Source organism: Nyctibius grandis, chromosome 2 (genome assembly GCF_013368605.1).
Source record: "Nyctibius grandis isolate bNycGra1 chromosome 2, bNycGra1.pri, whole genome shotgun sequence".
NCBI lineage: Eukaryota > Metazoa > Chordata > Aves > Nyctibiiformes > Nyctibiidae > Nyctibius > Nyctibius grandis.
This window is the reverse complement of record NC_090659.1, coordinates 28,102,451-28,115,076: the sequence shown is the minus strand read 5'-3', so window position 1 is coordinate 28,115,076 and position 12,626 is coordinate 28,102,451. Positions and strand designations below refer to the sequence as shown.

General features: G+C 46.6%; 1 long non-coding RNA gene across 1 annotated transcript; it reads left to right on the top strand.

Moving 5' to 3' along the window:
• The first annotated feature begins 2,717 nt into the window (after positions 1-2,717).
• LOC137660657 (uncharacterized) lies at positions 2,718-9,385 on the top strand. The gene is made up of 3 exons (XR_011047742.1): positions 2,718-2,938; positions 3,450-3,669; positions 9,232-9,385. It is a non-coding gene; the product is annotated as an uncharacterized lncRNA (long non-coding RNA).
• The last annotated feature ends 3,241 nt before the right edge of the window (positions 9,386-12,626 follow it).

Sequence of the window (12,626 nt, the reverse complement as noted above, 5' to 3'; positions counted from 1 at the left end):
TCTAGAGGAAATCATCTTTGCTCGGGAAGCATAGCTTGCTCTCTGTTTATAAAAAGCACAACCTTCTCACCTGCATTTGTGATTTCTCCCCTGCCCTGACAGCTCCTGAGGGACTCCAGACCTGTCCTCTGCAGGTTCGTTTCCTCACTTAGCTCATACTTCAGGAAAACAATGTCTGCTTTGGACTTTATTATCAGGCAAACCAGACAAACCAGGATCTTTCCAAACTGTCCCTCAGAACAAGCCCATATTCACATAATTTCAGTAAAAATGCTTACAGTGAATGGCATGAGGATGCCTGTTTCTGTTATGGAAAAAAAAAAAAAAAAGAAACAGGAGCTGTCTGAAAGAAAATTACCACGAAGGAGAGGAATGAGGGCTCAGTTTCTCTGACAATAAGTGATACAGCTTGCATGAGAATTCATTTCAGTATGCTTCTTCAGCACCCACCAGACTCCCAGGAGGGTGTTTCAGATCTCATTTCCTAACTTTCCTGACTGGAACTGAGGTTTGCATTTACTTGGTTTTTTCCTTTTACACTATTGTTTGGGGTCCTGCTTGGTTTCTGCCCTATGTGCCTCACTTCTTCCCCAGCGCCCTCACCATAGCCCGGAGAGATAAGGAAATACTGAGGATGTGCCCATGACTGCAGCTCCAGCACACTTCAATTCCTTTCTGCCCCCCTTCCAGCAGCAAGCTCTCCCTTCTCAGAGGCATTATCCAGCCCCTGTCTATTTAAAGCAGTCAAGAGTTCAGCTTGTTTTCCCAAAGCAAGTTCTCATTATAGCTCAGGGTAAAGGCTCCCCAAGAAAAGCAGAAACATCTCTTCCATACTTTCCAAGTCTGGAAAAAACATCTGAACTGGGCCCTCAGATGGTCTCCAGAGTCTCTTTGAACATGGAGTTAACCAGTCTTAAAAGGAGCAGAGGGATAAATATACTGGCTGAGTTTCGTATGCGCTCTGCATAGTCTCTGCTTGCGCTCTGCATAGTCTCTACTTCCACTCTGCACAGTCCCACTGGCCAAAGAACAGCAGCAACTGAGACTCACAGCTGGCCTGAGGGTCTAGGTCTTGGCACCTCTTCCTGCTTTCTCCCCACAGTACTTTAATTTGACTCAAGAAAGTTCCTTCTTCCACGTGCCACTTCAGTTCAATATCACTTCTTTCAGGCTTTTTTTCAGCTGATGTAGGAATACCACCTTTTTGGAGCAGGAAATCACTGCATTTGATTACACATCTTGGGGCAGAGGACCAAAGTGGTATTTAATAAACTGCCACCTTTGCCAAAAGCAGCAACATCAAATCCTGTGAAATGGGCAATTGCTGCAACAGAGATAGCTTGAGCTGGTGTGCTGGCAGGGCGACAGCCAATTGTCTCTTGGCTACTGCTGAGCCAGGTTCAAGAGCTTAAACACGGTTTCAAGCTCTGGCAACGAGTCTCGGATGCATAGCATGCCCAAGCATCCCAAGGGCAGCAAACCCCCCTTGCATCGGTGCCTGCCACCCAGTCTGTGAAGTGATGTTGCATCAGCTCCAAGAGCAAGAGGGAAAAGAGCAAGAGAGAGAGAGAGATGTTCACTCAAACTGGCAGCTGCCTTTTGTTTCGCGATGGCAGCTGCCAGCAAGAGACAGGCAGGGCTAGGGAAAAACACACAAGAGCAACACGCTAGATGCAAAGCATATTACACGCTAGATTTAAAATAAAATAGCATGCATGAGGGGTAAATATTCAGCATAATGCATGACGGCTCAGCCCCGCCATTCTCCTTCCAGTTCCTAGGAGCTGTGGGACTGGATCTCCCCGGGCTGTGCTGGCCGTCCTGGAGAAAAAGGCAGGGGCAACACTCAAATTTGTAAGCAAAAGAAGCAAGTGCCTAAACATCAACTTTCTTCATCCACTTGAGGCAGGTAAAAGGAGAAATATCACTTCAGTGAAGAAGGGTGGTCTGTGGATGATCCTATACAGTGGGCTCGTTGTTTCTCTCTCACTTCTGACAGCTCACTTGCTTCCTTTTGTCGTGAGACTGTATTTCAGTAGGTTTAATGCTTTTGGCAGGGTGACAGTTCTGGAGCCTGAGCCCCCTCGCTCCACAGAAGCAGTGCTGGCTGCAGTGCTGCACATCCATCTCCTCCACCTCCACCTCCACCTCCACCTCACCCCACCACCAGCCTGTCCCTGGCACAGCTCCCCCAGCACTACCTCCTGCCCCAGGAGAAGCCCTTTGCCAGGGCAGGATCCACTTTGCCATAGCCACCAGGGCCTGGGCAATGCTGGACAAGGTCCGTATCTGCAATGTTGAACATCCCTGGCCCTTCACCTCCCCTTCCAACCCTGTATCGTTCCTCAGCAAGCATGCCAGCGAGGGTGGGAGCACATTTCCCACCCCTTTCCTGAGCGCAGAGTTTGACAGCACAGTGAATCTGGCTCTGGGCTCCGTGGTACCGCAGCGAAAACACTTTGGCCACGTGGCACTCACTCCGCTGGTTTGAATTTATTTTAATGGGTCTGACAGGCCAACTTTGTACCAGCAGCTTCTTCTGCCAGATCAGATATTGTTTACCCGTCCCACTTTAACTTTATGCCACATTCAATATCTTCTCTCTGCACCAAGCTCACTTTATGCCAGATCAGGTATCGTCTGTCTTCCCTCGGCCAGCACAGAGCATAAAGCTGGCATACGTTCCCCACCGTGCACTCTGGCTAATTCAGCAGACATGCGAGCACACGCCTGCACCTGATCAGGACCGTATTCCTCCTGCGGAGCGGTCTGCTGGTGCACGGGTCTGGCATTCGCTGCCAGGGGAGCACAGTCTCGGCACGCTCCGGCAGCTGCCAGGAACACCGGGCACACCACAGGACCAGGCCTCCAGCTGCTTCCAGCCCTGGCCAGAGCAGCGGGAGTTCCTGGAGGCTGTAAAGGTGATGCTGGGACACTGGTGAGCCACACATAAGCCATAAACCAATGATGGGTCATGGTTGGGGAGGGACAGGAAGAGGAGGGGAAAAGCTGTGCTATTCTTACTTCAGGTTAGAAGAGTGGTGAGGTAAGATGAGTTTTACCTGAGGCTGGATTCAAGCTGCTAGCCCCCTTCAAAAAAAAAAAATAAACCCAGGTTACTGTGTTTTTCCTGCTGCCTCTGCCTGACAGAGCTAAGTCAAGTTAGTCAAGCCACACTAAAAAAAACACTTTTCCCTTATTTACTTGTTCTGATTGGGGAGTGTAAACATACCTGAAGTGGGTCTGAGCTCCTTTTTATGCAAGGAAATGTTTCAGAGGAATCCGAGAAACTGGGACTTTTTTGCATGCGAGGTAAAGGAAACATATTGTCTGAAAGCAAAGTGACTCTGAATGTGGTCGTGGAGATAAAATGAGGTTTTCAGCTCCGGCTTTTTTCTATTTAATCTTCTTTCTGTTTAAGTGAAGCCCTTTTTTATCTCCTTTTTTAGGTTTTAATCTTTGTATAGAACGTGACCCTGACAGAGGGAAAGCAGCAAAGTCCTACCTCTGTGAATGCTTTTAGAAACACCAACTGATCAAAGCAAATGCCGTGTGAGCAGCGACTGAGTTACTCCTATTGCCACATAGGAGTGGCTCTGACAGACTGCATCATTCAGTGTGTTGATGCATCAGGATATGAATATTCACCACACATATTAAATTAACCAGGTGGGAAAATACAGGTTTGTTTTGCATGTTAACTCTGTGTTAACGCTGCCCCTAAGTGGTTAAGTTGGTTTATTGCAAGTTAATTAGCCTTGATTTCAGGCATTTATTTATTTATTTGTGGAAGACTGTAGTGGTTTTTTTCTCTTCCAGCTTCGTGACTAGGCCTTGCCTCTCTTTCTAGTTTGTGTTTGCATCCTGCTCTGTGTGGGCTTCACATAACCGCAACATTTACAGTCAGCTCAGCTTGGAAAACACGCATAGAGGGAAGCATGGATGCCTACTACATGTTTATTACTCAATCCAAGCGAGGCTGTGATCTTGTTAGCAGGCTCCTCTCCCTCAGCTCGTTTTAATTAGCATTTCAAGGGATGCTTGGTACAGCAAGCTGGTGAAGGTTGAAGTTATGATGGGCTGCTTTTTGCATCTTTCCTCCTGAATTAATGTGCCACTTCATGATCGTTTCATTGCCCAGGCAAGCCTTTTCCCAGGTGCTGTGATATTTACACTCATGCTCCCATCCTTCTGCATGGATCCATGCAATGAGCCGAGATCCCACCTTCTCATGTCAGGGCAGCTGGTTGCTGTTGGAGGGCTACGTAGGTGCGGGGACACCAAGCAGAGCAGCTCAAGCTTGCCGTGGGGCCTTGAGCTTCCCTTCTTCTCAGTATGCCACCCCTCCGCCTGCCCCACACAGGCGAGGAAGGAGGGCAGCCGCACGCAGCTCACTGGCTTTGAAGGGCCTCACACTGACAGAGGGGACTCGATCAAACCTCCAACCAAATGACCGTAGAGCTTACTGACATGCTGGGCTGCAAGGTGCCTTTTAAAATCATCCACCATGGGCCTTGTTTTAATTGCTTCTAGGCTGCAGCTGGGGAGCCTGGGACTGCTCCCCAGTTTGTTTTTCAGTGACCAAACTGCCTCCCAGAGTGCATTAAGTAGGTGACCACCGTGACCCCTTCAAAGTCCAAACTTCTTCGGCTCCTCGCTTTATTAGAGTGCTGAGTCGCTCAGGTCAAAGCAGATGCTCATTTCTGAAGTGCTTCAGTTCCCTTTGGGACAGTGTGTAGCAGAAGTGCACCTTGGTGCTGACCCTGCCTCATCCTCCTCAGGGGTCGGGGTTCAAACAGGCAGGGTGAAGCCAGCAGGAGGCAGAGTGTTTGCACACTGGGGTTGCACCTCCAGCGACCTGGATTCAAATTTGTAATAGAGGCTCTAGCTGAGGAAAGCAAACCTGATCAATATTGCAGTAGCAGATGCCTCCATGCCTGCACTGCATCAGGCAGCATAGCTATCCATTCCTGCTCAGGCTGTGTCGGCAGCACAGGGAGAGGAAGGTGAGAAAGAGCAGGGGTGGTGCAGCTCAGGATACCTGGATATATTGGCAGAATCTCTCTTGATTATCAGCCTCTTCTTTCCACAAGCTCTAAAATTTATATCTAAGACACCATAAAAATCGAACAGCAGTGAATCTTCAGGAAGGTCTTCAGGCTTCGGCATAGAGCACAGGCTGCTTCTCCTTCATGCCACCACTGTCCTTCACCCTGAATGAGCAACTTTTGTCTCCTATCCCCTTCACTCGTGAGCATGCAAAGTCCAGGGAGGCGTCTTGCTGCCTCAAGCTCCGTGCAGCCATACGCTACCTCCTTGCAGCCATACACTACCTCCTCGCAGTGCATCTCAGTGCCGGAGCTCAGAGTGAGATGTCTGGTCTTGCGAGGCAGAGGCTGGGGAGGGCCATGGGGGTGAGCAGGCATCCATCCTTTCCCCAATGCCCTGCTCCAGCGGCTCAGCTCGGCAGCTCTGCAGGAGTGGAGGGCTGCCTACATCCTGGCCTTGCGCAGCACAGTTGGACACGGAGTTAAGGAGTCCAGGCACTGGGATGTGAAAGGAGTCGTGACAGTGTGAGAGGAGCTCGCTCATCTGAAAGGGGCTTTGGGAGGGCATCGACGGTGGTAGACTTGCAGGGTCCCTGCTTCTCTGCTTCTTAAAAAACTGCCGCCACATCTCTTCGGTGCTACGTTTTTAATCGGGGTGGAGAAAGTCTGCATAAAAGCTCAGGGACTACCTTAAATATCCCTTACTAAGCCTTCTTAAAACTCCTATTAAAATACAAACACCACAGTCAAGACGGCAGGCTGGATGCCTGCCCAGTGGCCAAATAAATTAAAAAATTGTAGAGATCCTGCTTGCAAGGGCCCATTAATGTCTGACAACTGGCTAATACCAAAGGCAGCGTGGATCTGAAAGATAGAAACAACACGACCCTCCCTGCAAAGCAGCCTGGTTTATTTCTTGCCCTTTCAAAGCAGGGCTTCACTGCTTTAATGCTGTCCTCTTGCCAGGGGCTGCAGAAAAGGGTGGCGGGTGGCAGGTGGCCCAGCGAGACACTCAGGGCAGCCGGCCCGCAGGGGCTGGGGGCTGCATAGCCGCAGCTCCTCACACACCCAGCCCCATGGCCAGCACCAGCCACCCACCAGCCTCAGCCAGGGACCTCCCTGCCCAGAACCGTGGCTCTAAGCCTAGTGCCAGGATTCAGGCCAGCGTGAAAAACAGCCATTTATCTGCATTTGCTGCCTTGATGATGTCCGCAGGCACATTCTGTGCTCTTTATCTGTTTTCTCAAATAAATTAATAAATAAAAGACAGAGAGGCTGGAAAAAAGGACAGAGAAAACGAGCAGATTTTGATCTAGTAAGCAATTTCAATCTGGGCTGGCAAGCTGCATTCGTTCATTCATTAATTCAGTCGTGTGCTCAGAAAACCCCAGCAGGACTCCCTTCCAGCGCAAGAACTTCCGACTGTGAAATAAACCCTGCATAACCAGATTAACTATGAGGTATGTATCAGCCAGGTCTTAGGCATTAATTCAAACATACTTTCCCTGTGCTGCACATCGCCAGAGCCTGATTTCTGGATCAGGTGTTGCTCACTGGCAGGCATAAACTCTCTGAAGTTTCCTGTCTTCCACCTCCCCCTGTATTGCTCTTTCTTGCTCAATAAATAAAAAAATATTATTATATGTGCTGTCAGGGAGTCTTGATTCGGCTGTTAATAGCAACGTTATCAATACCTTGTCTTTCAGCCTCACATAATTCAAAAGTGGTTGAATGGTTTTGTTATGGTATTACAAAAATGAATCACTTCTGGGTTTAGCCCAAGCATAGAAAATCTCACCTTAAAACTTCAACATTCGTAAATTCAGAATATATTTAGCATGCAGAAACTGATGGGCAAGATAGAAATCTCTGCATAAGCTTAGTGCAGTCTTCCACCTAGCAAGTCTGTGCTGTACTGAATCACCAGATGATTACTGTCTGTGTGAGTGACTTCAATTATAGTATTATTATGTTATTTATCATTTGATAAATGAAGCAGGACAGTGGCCCATGTGCGTCAGGTGCTGTACAAACATTCGGATGTACTCAGACAAGACCCCAAGGACTATCCATAAAGTCAATGGGACATGAGTGGGAGTCTTCAGAGAAGGACACCTCTCCACAAGCAGGCTGGTCTAATACCGCCATAGCAAATGCTGCAGTCTGGTTTGCCAACGAACTCCCCATTTTCTCTATGTGCTCTCCTGTGGACTGAACATAGAGGGATAAAGTCAACGTTAAGTCTGTTTGCACAGACCTAAAAAACACATTTGTTTTAAAAGTGGAGAGAGAGAGGGCTTGGGTTATTTGGGATTTTTTTTTTAAAAGACAACATCTTCAGCTGTTCTGCCTCTCAAACATTTTTGTTATTATAGCCATCTAAAGTATGGTTTATGATGTAGTTAAAATTCATGTATAGCCTCTACTGCAATTTCAAGACTTTATTTCAATTACAAGTCTTTATTTGCTATGGGGAAATCTAATACATGATAATGGTGAAGCTTCAGTCATGAAGTGAGCTGGGATCATCCAGTTGATACCAAGTTGTCCCTTCTCTCCTCATGGAGACAAATGCTAAAACAAAACTCAGTCACTGAGTTCTCCACTATGCGGAGAAGTTCAGGCTGCCAGGACATTTTGCGTACCTGCTCTGCAGGTGAAAGTCTTGACTTCCTATTTTTATCAGTCTGGCACCTTTCAGAGACATTGGTTCAACTTATTTTTTCAGCGAGTGCCTTTGCACACAGCATGTACGTGTGTTCCTGCTATCACTCTGATGTATGGAGAAGTCACTTACTACCTGGCCCAACTAATTCCCAAGCTTTCACTGAACCGGGATTTGGAAACACGATGTATTGTTTCAGTGTGGCCTGCAAATCCCACTTTTCAAATTGGATCTTTCCACGCAAAGTCCTTATGAAGTCATTGTTTTTCTGGTGATGTTTGGCTGTTCAAGAGCCATATTGTAGATAGCAGGAATGAAAACATGCAAAAAATTAGTTTTTTCTTTACTCTCATCTGTCCCAATCAGAGAAGAAGGTTCAAGCTTGGAGAATTTATTTCCATCAGAGTCCTCCAGTGCTATTTATAAAGTTCTAGTCCAAATAATATCTGTGATTATGTTTAGCTTGTTAGCAATGAAAATGCTTAGCTGACATTGATTTTGGAGCTACATGTTGCTGAATAAAAGCTGGTGCTTTTGCTCCTGAGCCATCAGATGAAATGCAAGAGCATGCTCAGATACTGGCTGAGATGAGAGTCTCCAAGGTGCATGTGTTAACATTGCAGTGAAAAAAGCAGCCTCATCCACAGACCTTAAAGAATACATGTGGCTTTTCGGTTCTTAGACAACTGTGAGCATCATCTTTTCTTGTACTAATATAATCTGTTTTCTGTTTTCACAAGACTTCAAGGACAGTGAATTTGCTTCAAACCAATTTCATCATGTGAAAAAACAATTAACAGTGTTTCCAGGAGAGGAATATTCTAGGTATTCATCATGGATTCTGCAGTCACAAACAGACCACAGGCACTTTTCCCTCTGACAACAGTATTTAGAATTGTATATTGTATAATATTCTGTAATTGTAACTTTAATTTATAAATCTTTATAAATTCCATGGGTGAAGGACACGTAGTGGCTTTTTGCTCTGCGATATATACGCACTTGGTATAAAAAAGACAAAGGGCCTTCTAGCATCAGAAATACTTTCCCTCTGCCTGCACTGAAGTCAAGTCATACTTCAAGATCTTTTTTCTGAAGCTTCATAGAATGAGCTTCTCCTTCTAGAGCAGGTTTGACAGATTGCAAATCATTCTTCCAGCCATTTTTAAACGCTTTCACAACAGCCTTTGCAAAGTAGACAAAGAGGGGAGAAGGAACTAAACCCTTCCATTGTCTACCTTATCACCTTGCAGGAGCACTGCCCAGGGCAGCACAGGAGCTCCTGTTTGCATGATTCTCAACAGCCATATACAGCTTCCTGCACCGATGGTGCTCACCTTATGAGCTGACATTTGCTCTCATTCACACCAGCATAACTCTCTTGGGACTGGTGGATAGTTACAACCTTTTTTGAAGTCATAGCCCATGTGTCCCTCTCAGAGCTTCTACTTTCAAATATACAGTCTCCTTACTCTAGAAATGTTACCAAATGCTTTCTTTCTCTCCGCGCTGTTTCAGATCTACCCAGGCTCTGCAAGCTCACTTCATCAAGGGATCCAGATGCTCTGCAGAACTTGCTGATATCTCCATTCGTGTGCCAGCTGCAAACTCCATCACAGTGATTTTTTTCTCCGACACACAAGTCAAAATTCACTGACTTCAGTAGTCAGAATGGTGCAAAGAAGAGCAGAATATGACTTTGTCCTTGTAGGCAAGTGAAAACAACAAGGCTTCTTGCTTCTGCTGCTGCAAGGCTCCAAGGCTTCTGCTGCTGCAAGGGTAATGTGTCTCATGCAGTCCCAATCCACCACTTCAGCTCTGCAGCCCCCAGGATTTCAGTCCTCAGATGCAAACACAGTGATGAAGGTCCAGGTTACAACTTTCTTTATGACTTCTCTTCAGAATATGGCTTAAAATGTGGGGACCAATTAAATGTCATTTTCATTATTCAGGCTGATTTCTTGAGTTCCCCATCAACAGCAGAGACCTTGAGTGTAATGGCTAAGATCTCTGGCAAAGCATGATGCAAACCCAAACTCTCATTTCAGCTCATACCTGAGGACCAGATTAACTCAAATCTGTGTCTCAACACTGCTAAAACATCCCACGGGCAGCAGCCCTCATCCACACCCCCAGTCTCAAGAAAGGCTCTGCGTGTCATTTCCTTTAAGAGGAGACAGGGACAAAGTGTATACGGTGCATCCACACAGTACCAGGTTTACTGTGATTGTGCAATGTCAGGAAGTGCTGCAGAGCCATTAGTGTACTTCAAAATATATTATAAGCCACAGAATAGACACATTTTTTTTTTACTGGATCAGAACGATGGAAAATGGGTATTTCAGTTGCATATAGAGATTGAAACCACAAAGATATGCACCAAAACTGTTAGCCTAAGTTTATATACCACTATGCTTTATCCATAAGGCATTACAACATTTCAAGTTCTGAAGAACTCCGTAGAATCCAGATAGACCTCATCTCTTGATATATGGGTTTGCTTGTGAAAACTTCAATTTGGAGCCGAGAGTGATAGCCAGACATGTCCTGCATCCTAGGCTAATTGTACAAGACTATTATTTATTCTATTCAGTAAGTGTGCATCTGGTAGTGATGATTGCAAAGCCTATAAGAAGGCTGATACTTCCTAGCAAGTGACATTTTTATGGTTAATAGAAACTGTCATAGAAACAACTTGGAGGGGGATATGTACAGGCTCGATTTTCAACTTAACAGTAAATCACTTCAGATTAGAATTAGATATCATGACAAAATCCTCCATCCTGTAAATTTCCAGAATGCAAGTAGCAGTGGCTCTGGGAGAAACTGTGATAAAACTAGAAGAAAAGTTTCTCATTTGATTTTGACATCCGGTGTGCCTGAGATCGTGTCTCCTCTGTAAATGATACCGCATTACAAATGTGCCTGCTCTTTCATTTCTTGCTATTGTATTAATAATAGGAAGTAGTCCTTCTTGTAGGCCACTACTCCTTGGGCAAGAGGCAGTTCAAAGATGGAAGAGAAAGAGGGGCATCATGCCAGAGACATCACAGGCAGAATTGGACCTACAGTGTTGCAAGAGTCTGAGTCATCCCGAGTCCCTGCAAATACAAACAAGTCACGAGCACCTAGTGGGGGGTCATACCATCAGCCTGTTGAGATGAGGACACAAGGGCTGATGCTATAGGTGAAGTAAGGGTGTCTCTGCCTAAATATTCTTATTCCTGTTCTGGGGCAGCTGCAGACTTCTGTAGTGTTCATGTCACTGGTCTCCTGACAAATGCCCTAGCAACCTCAAAGTAGTGTTGTGGTGACTGTAATGGTCAAAGGACACAGGTAAGACAAAGTCTGCGTGTAGACACAATATCTGTTGTTAGACCAACTGATTATAGATTGGAAAATTAGACAAGCTTTGGGGCACAGAAGTCCTTCTTCAGGACTCTAAAAGCCACTGTTTGAAGTGCTTCCGAAGAAAAACCAATCAGCACAAATGACCAATATTCTCCTGAATATTACAGCTCAGCTTTGCCTTTCCAGCAAGGGATTGAGTCGGGGTCAGTTTTGCACCATCCACCCCACAAAGGAGCCCATTGCCCCCCAGTAAGCGCTGGGGCACTCCCAGAGCCCCGGAGCGGTTGTGTCTCTGAGCCATGGGTCTCCATTTGTCCCCCCATTACGGTAGGTGTTCCTGGCCTGCCTGACATCACCCTCCTGCCTAGCTGGCTGTAAGGTCTTATTCCTTTCAGACCTCTCCTGTGCATGACATGGAGATAAGACCTTCTTTCTGCTCAGCTTTGTCTTTTTCACTGAGCTGGAAAAGCTCCACAGGGCCATAGGGCAGCTCCTCAGGACAGTGTGCAATGCTCAGCGTGGGACAGTTGAGCCACCGTCTTCGGTCTGTGCTTCTGCAATGTCCATAATAACATTCCTGCATCCAAGACGCAGGGCAACTTCACCAGGGAAATGCAGATCCTCCACAGTCAAGAGAAAGCCCCATGAGAAAGTTGGGTATGAAACCAACGGAAGATAGAAACCTTGGAGTGAAAATGTTTGGGATGGAGCATAGCCATGAAGCCAGATTATACTCCAACTTGCAAGGGTCCCGGTACCTATCTCCCATGGTGGAGGGACATTCCCCAGCTGCTCTCTTTCAACTGGGGTCTGCTTCCAGCAGCAAGAACAAATAACCATTCCAACAGAAGTGGCACTGCACTGTACAACATCTCTCTGCAGCACCAGTCACACGCTATTTACCGCAAGCTGGAGAATTCACTAAATCTGGCCTATTTGGAGTTAAATGGGGGCAGTTCCAGCCCTCATGAGGACAGCCCTGCCAGCTGTCCTCCCTCTTGCACAATAGGGAGAGGAAGGGGACATCCATCTCTGGTACCCAGGCTGAGAGCAGCAGTGCGAGCGAGGAGACAGGTGGCTGGTGTGGAGCTACAATGGAAAGGCAATTGCATGGCACCTCTCACGGAGTACAGGCGCATGTAAAAGGCTGTGAGCAGCCTGAGCCAATTAATTTCCATATTCCCTTTCAGTCAGATCTGGAAACGAAGCGCGTTGCATTCAGCACGGGACACTTGGTCCAGGGGGAAGAAAAAAAATGGGGGAAAAAAAATGATTCAGCAATCAGCAAATTCAGAGGAGGGGCAGGAGGAATGGGTCTGAAGAGATGAATCAGCATTGTCTTCAGGTGATGGAGGGAAGGAGGCATTTCTGCTCCGCTGATTTGTGCAGCCTGATTGAAGTCAGCCCGGGCACTGGCATTGCATCGGAATGGAAACTGCCTGATAGGCTGTGAACGCTACAGTGGGGAAGAATCCAGAAGTCATGCAGACAACATCTTTATTACGTACATTTTGTGACCTCCCAGCTGATTGGACTTTTTCTTACTGACTTATAGATGTTAT